Raw genomic sequence first — 6653 nt, 5'->3', positions numbered from 1 at the left:
CCAAGTTCCGTTTGATGACGATGAAGCTGATGATGAAGAACTCGTTGAAATCATCAGGGACAGGCAAGAAAGGTCCGCTAGAGCCAAACGCAATTCTGTGCCTCTCATGCTGGATCCAAAGAAGATCCTCGACTTTATTGATCTATGGCATAAGGATCCCAACACTCCACTGCCTGACTTGAACCTCACTCCTGATGAAAGTCACATGTTGAATGCCTTCATAAGTGAAGAAAAAATGGAAATTTGAGAAGGCCAGACAAGTCAGGAAGGCTCAGTACAAGAAGTAGCGATTTCTGAAGAACAACATTCTAAGCATGTCTCCTAAAGAACTTGTCAACATGCAAAAGGAAACCAAAAACCTTAGTGATGAATTTGACACATACCATGCAAATTGGCTAGGTGCCAAAGTCAGATTCGTTAAACTCTCCAAGAACCTCAAGCTAAACATTATAGCACCATCACACAACACATTCCTCGGGCTGATGCTTCAGTTCAGCCTGTTGAAGAAATTGATAGCACAATTGATGAAAATCAGGCTACTCAAGAAGCTACCAGGGCTGATGAAGAAATTCCAGCTCCTGAAGAAACTGCTGGGGCAACCACCAATGTTGCGCCTGAAGAACAACCCAGGCTAGCTGAAGAATCTACTACGCCTGAAGAAACTGAGGATGCCAGGGGGACTGCATCAGTCGTGCCTAAGGAAACTGAACCAACATCATATGCTCCTCCTACAAAATCTTCAAAGATGAAGAATATCACTCTCCTTCTGCATCAGAAGTGAAGAAAACCAAGGCTGCGGAGAAGGCAGCTGTGAGGAGGAGGAAAGCATCAACCTCTACAGAGTCCTTAGCTCCCAACAAAGTGAGGACTTTTTCGAGCTCTTTCACTAATCCAATTGATGTTGTTCCGATCTCTATTGTGCCATCAAAGGAACTCATTCCTTTTGGTGAGGAATATGTCATTCCACATGACTCTAATGAAGAGAATCCTTCTGCTGCTTCTTCAGAGCAGTTCGATGAAGAAAATGAAGTAGAGGATATTCCTCCCACTCCACTGGTATCATCGCTTATGCCTCAGTTCATAGCTGAAGAGGCGGGCGTTGAAGAAATGGAAGAAGACGTGGATATTGGCTCAACAAAGCCTGTGCTGAATGATGACCACTGGGAAAATCTTCACCCCAATTCACCATTGGACACACCTCTGCATCCAATTCCTCAGTCCGCTGTGCCAACTGAAGAAATTCAAATGGTATTTGAAGGACGTCAAACTTCTCTCCTTTCCATTCCTGAAGAAATTTTAGCTGAAACAGCTGAAGAAATGGAGAATCAAACCGCTGCTAAAGAACCTGAAGCTTCAATTCCTCAAACAGCAGCTCCAGAGATTATGACACAAGAGGTTGTGAACCTTCAACTGCCAATCTTTAGCCCAAGCAGCAAAACCCTCATGCAAAAAGGCCAAAATTCAAGGCTAACAATTTCTTCGCTCAGCATCATTTCTTCATTGACTTCAATCCACATGACTCAGCAAGACTTCGGCGCAAGCGGTTCTGGACTGCAAGCCAAATGAATTTTTATTCATCACTTCTGTTTGACAAGGACAAGGTATTTGAGCACCTTTAAAATCCTCATGTGGATATGGAGTCCATTCCGTGCTTCCAACCTGTCTTGAATGTTCTTCATGAAGCTGGGCTCCTAAATTTCTATGCTGACATCTGCGATTGGAATGAAGAGCTAATACTTCAATTCTATGCTACTCTGCACCTCACTAGAAATGTGGATGATGTTAATTCATGGGTGCTTGATTGGATGACTGAGAACAGTCACTACAAAGCTCCAGCCTCTGAATTGCTTCATGTTGTTCTAGTTAGTCCTCCTGCTGAAGGCGCAAGGTTGATTTATGAAGAAACTGAACTTCCCAATCATTTGATGCAAGTGCTAGTGAAGCCTCTGTAGCCTGGCCAAGCTCCAAGAACCACCTTCCTAGTGAAGGATTTGCTCTATGTGCCAAGGACTATCTGACGCATTCTGACCAAAACCCTCAGTCCGATCAAAGGCCACAACTCTAAAGAAGAAGAAGTTGTTGGCATCATGAAGAATCTGTTCTTTAACATTACACATGGTATTCCCATTAACTACCATGATTCCTTCATGAGGACTTTGGCGAATGTTTGCACTGTCACCTTTTGAGTTGAAGCCCAATGCTTTGTGGATTATGAAATCCATCAGAACCGGGTCTTCCATTCACTACAAGGCAGATTGTCAGAATCACCCCAGCTTCTTGCCTCCCATTGAAGTCCTCAAAAGGACTATTTCCTCAGTTGATGAAAAAGGCAAAGCTGCTATTATTGATGAATTCACTCATCCATTGGATGGTAAGTTTCACAAAGCTACATCTTACTCCACCAATGATGACTCTGCAACTCAAGACTCTGCTGCAAAAGCCTCAAAGCCAACTCCTCATGCCACTTCCCCACGCATGATGATTGATCGTGAGCTTCTTCTAAGTCTTTATTAGAAGGACGATCGCAATTACAAGTGGTTCAAGCGTCAATTTGGCTCAATTCTTCAAAACATGAGTGTCACGCAAAATACTTTGAAGAAGAATCATTACTATGCGCATGAAATCTTCGACCGCACTTGGGCTATTCTGTCTCATCATTACAGTGATGAAGATCTCAAGCAGATGGAATTTCAACAGGACTTTGACTGGTCTCAGCCTCCTTCGAAGAAATTCAAGAAGGTCAAAGTTCCTCAGCTGGTCACATGTTCATTTTCTTCATCGTGTGAGACAGATGAAGCTGAAGATTTCAACGACACCGTGGTAGGCCCTGCACAGACAATCAACCCCGACAACGCTGGTGCTCCTCCATCGACATCAGGATGATATTCTTCAGGGGCATTAGTCCTCATTTTTCGTCCCTTTTGGTCATTCGATGACAAAAGGGGGAGAAATTTGAGTTAGTCTTCAAGCAAGTCTTATATATGGGTTGTTTTTCGTTAAGTTACAACTCTTGCTCTTCTGAGGTGTTTGCTCTGATGAGTTGTAAACTTAAGTCTGATGGTGATCTAATAGTTTTGAACTGCTTTCTCCAAGCTTATTTCCTCAAGTACCTTAATGCACGCATGCTAAATTTCGTCAGACACCATTTTCCATCATGCATTTCAAATTCTTCATATTATATGTTAAATGCGTGTATGGATTACAAGATATAGGGGGAGATCTCCATGATTTTATTCTACAATGTGCATTTGCAATCCAATGCAAATTCCTCAAATATGCACATATTCAGGGGGAGTTCTTTTATATCTTGAAATCAAATTCCACAATATCAACATTTACACTTCATATGTTTATCCCTGTTGAAAACTTAACCTATTTGTCATCAATCGGCAAAAAGGGGGAGATTGTAAGTGCATCTAGTGCCCTTAGTGATTTTGATGTATTGAAGACTTATAGATTAAGGAGTCTATGAGTAGTTTGATATTTACGATGAAAGTCGACCCCTAAAAATGAGTGTCTTCAGTTGAAGACTTTGGTTTTCTTGAAGACTTTGAACTCAGGAAATTGGTGTGACCCTGAAGACTTTGATATTGATGCGGGGACTATGAAGCGTGAAGAATTTTGTTTTCGTAGTTTCATTTTCTCTTTCTTGAGTCATAGGAAACACCATACTGTAAAAGGGGGTCGAGGTGAAACTAATGAAAAGTTTCCAAGTGATGCTCATCTCAAAGCCTACACATCCCCAATCCTTTTGAGTGAAGCCATTGGAAATCTCATATAGTTCAGACAATTTCTTCAGTGATAGAGATGAAGATCTTCTGTTCTCTGAGGAATTTGTTCTGGTTGAGGACTTAGGAATTCACCAGTGTGGATTGCCTACAAGTGAGGCTCATGTAACCCTGAGGAATTTGAGAGCTCAAATTTCCGACCGTTTGTTGTGCTATGCGCCATCTGTCCTAAATATCTTTTCCACCTAACGGTCATCTCAGTGAAGAGCATTTATGTCTTATCATGTCGGGCTGCTCCCCGGCTATAAATAGCCACCCCCTACAACCACTAGTTGGTTGGCTGCTCCAAGAGAAACTGAGACTTGTCATTGAGAGCATCCCATCCTCCGAGGACTTTGAGAAAAATTCATCAAGTGAGGAAAAACCCAAACCCAAACACCTACAACCCAAAGTGATTGAGCATCACTGAAGAGATTGTTCCTGTGCGGAACCGATGCTTGCTACCTTTGAAGATTGTACATCTTCCAGACGGTTAGGCGTCATGGTCTAGAGCATCCAAGAGGAATTGTGGATCGCCGAGTGACCAAGTATGTGAAGGTCTGGAAGTCACTTGTGAAGACTTACCATGAGTGATTCGGTGAGGTCTGTGTGTGTTGGGGAATGTTGCAGAAAATTAAAATTTTTCCTACGGTTTCACCAAGATCCATCTATGAGTTGATCTAAGCAACGAGTCTAGGGAGAGAGTTTGCATCTACATACCACTTGTAGATCGCGTGTGGAAGCTTGCAAGGTGATGATGTAGTCGTACTCGACGTGATCCAAATCACCGATGACCAGCGCCGAACGGATGGCACCTCCGCGTTCAACACACGTACGGGACGGGAGACGTCTCCTCCTTCTTGATCCAGCAAGGGGGAAGGAGAGGTTGATGAAGATCCAGCAGCACGACGGCGTGGTGGTGGATGTAGGGCGTCACAGCAGCAGGGCTTCGCCGAGACTACGAGGGAGAGATGTAACGGGGGGAGGTGGAGGCGCCAGGGGCTGGTGTGTTCTCCTCCTCTCCCCCCCACTATATATAGGGGTGCCAAGGGGGGGGCGCCGGCCCTAGTAGATGAGATCTACTAGGGGGGCGGCGGCCTAGGGGAGGTTTCCCTCCCCCCCAAGGCACCTAGGGGTGCCTTCCACCACTAGGACTCCTCCTAGGGGGAAACCCTAGGCGCATGGGCCTATAGGGGCTGGTGCCCTTGGCCCATGATGGCCAAGGAGCACCCCCTACAGCCCATGTGGCCCCCCGGGACAGGTGGCCCCACCCGGTGGACCCCCGGGACCCTTCCGGTGGTCCCGGTACAATACCGATAACCCCGAAACTTGTCCCGGTGCCCGAAATAGCACTTCCTATATATAATTCTTTACCTCCGGACCATTCCGGAACTCCTCGTGACGTCCGGGATCTCATCCGGGACTCCGAACAACATTCGGGTTTCTGCATATACATATCTTCATAACCCTAGCGTCACCGAACCTTAAGTGTGTAGACCCTACGGGTTCGGGAGACATGCAGACATGACCGAGACGCTCTCAGTCAATAACCATCAGCGGGATCTGGATACCCATGATGGCTCCCACATGCTCCTCGATGTTGTCATCGGATGAACCACTATGTCGAGGATTCGATCAAACCCTGTATGCAATTCCCTTTGTCAATCGGTACGTTACTTGCCCGAGACTCGATCGTCGGTATCCCAATACCTTGTTCAGTCTCGTTACCGGCAAGTCACTTTACTCGTACCGTAATGCATGATCCCGTGTCCAACACCTTGGTCACATTGAGCTCAATATGATGATGCATTACCGATTGGGCCCAGAGATACCTCTCCGTCATACGGAGTGACAAATCCCAGTCTCGATCCGTGTCAACCCAACAGCTACTTTCGGAGATACCTGTAATGCACCTTTATAGACACCCAGTTACGTTGTGACGTTTGGTACACCCAAGGCACTCTTACAGTATCCGGGAGTTACACGATCTCATGGTCGAAGGAAGAGATACTTGACACTTGCAAAGCTCTAGCAAAACGAACTACACGATCTTTTATGCTATGCTTAGGATTGGGTCTTGTCCATCACATCATTCTCCTAATGATGTGATCCCGTTATCAACGACATCCAATGTCCATAGTCAGGAAACCATGACTATCTGTTGATCACAACGAGCTGGTCAACTAGAGGCTTACCAGGGACATGTGTGGTCTAAGTATTCACACGTGTATTACAATTTCCGGATAATACAGTTATAGCATGAATAAAAGACAATTATCATGAACAATGAAATATAATAATACTTTTATTATTGCCTCTAGGGCATATTTCCAATAGTCTCCCACTTGCACTAGAGTCACCAATCTAGTTACATTGTGATGAATCGAACACCCATAGAGTTCTGGTGTTGATCATGTTTTGCACGCGAGAGAGGTTTAGTCAGCGGATCTGCGACATTCAGATCCGTGTGCACTTTGCAAATCTCTATGTCTCCATCTTGAACATTTTCACGGATGGAGTTGAAACGACGCTTGATGTGCCTGGTCTTCTTGTGAAACCTGGGCTCCTTTGCGAGGGCAATAGCTCCAGTGTTGTCACAGAAGAGCTTGATCGGCCCCGACGCATTGGGTATGACTCCTAGGTCGGTGATGAACTCCTTCACCCAAATCGCTTCATGTGCTGCCTCCGAGGCTGCCATGTACTCCGCTTCACACGTAGATCCCGCCACGACGCTCTGCTTGCAGCTGCACCAGCTTACTGCTCCACCATTCAACATATACACGTATCCGGTTTGTGACTTAGAGTCATCCAGATCTGAGTCGAAGCTAGCGTCGACGTAACCCTTTACGACGAGCTCTGCGTCTCCTCCATAAACGAGAAACATGT

This window comes from Triticum aestivum, chromosome 2B, assembly GCF_018294505.1.
Source record: "Triticum aestivum cultivar Chinese Spring chromosome 2B, IWGSC CS RefSeq v2.1, whole genome shotgun sequence".
In the NCBI taxonomy this organism is placed as follows: Eukaryota; Viridiplantae; Streptophyta; class Magnoliopsida; order Poales; family Poaceae; genus Triticum; species Triticum aestivum.
This window is presented reverse-complemented; position numbering follows the sequence as displayed.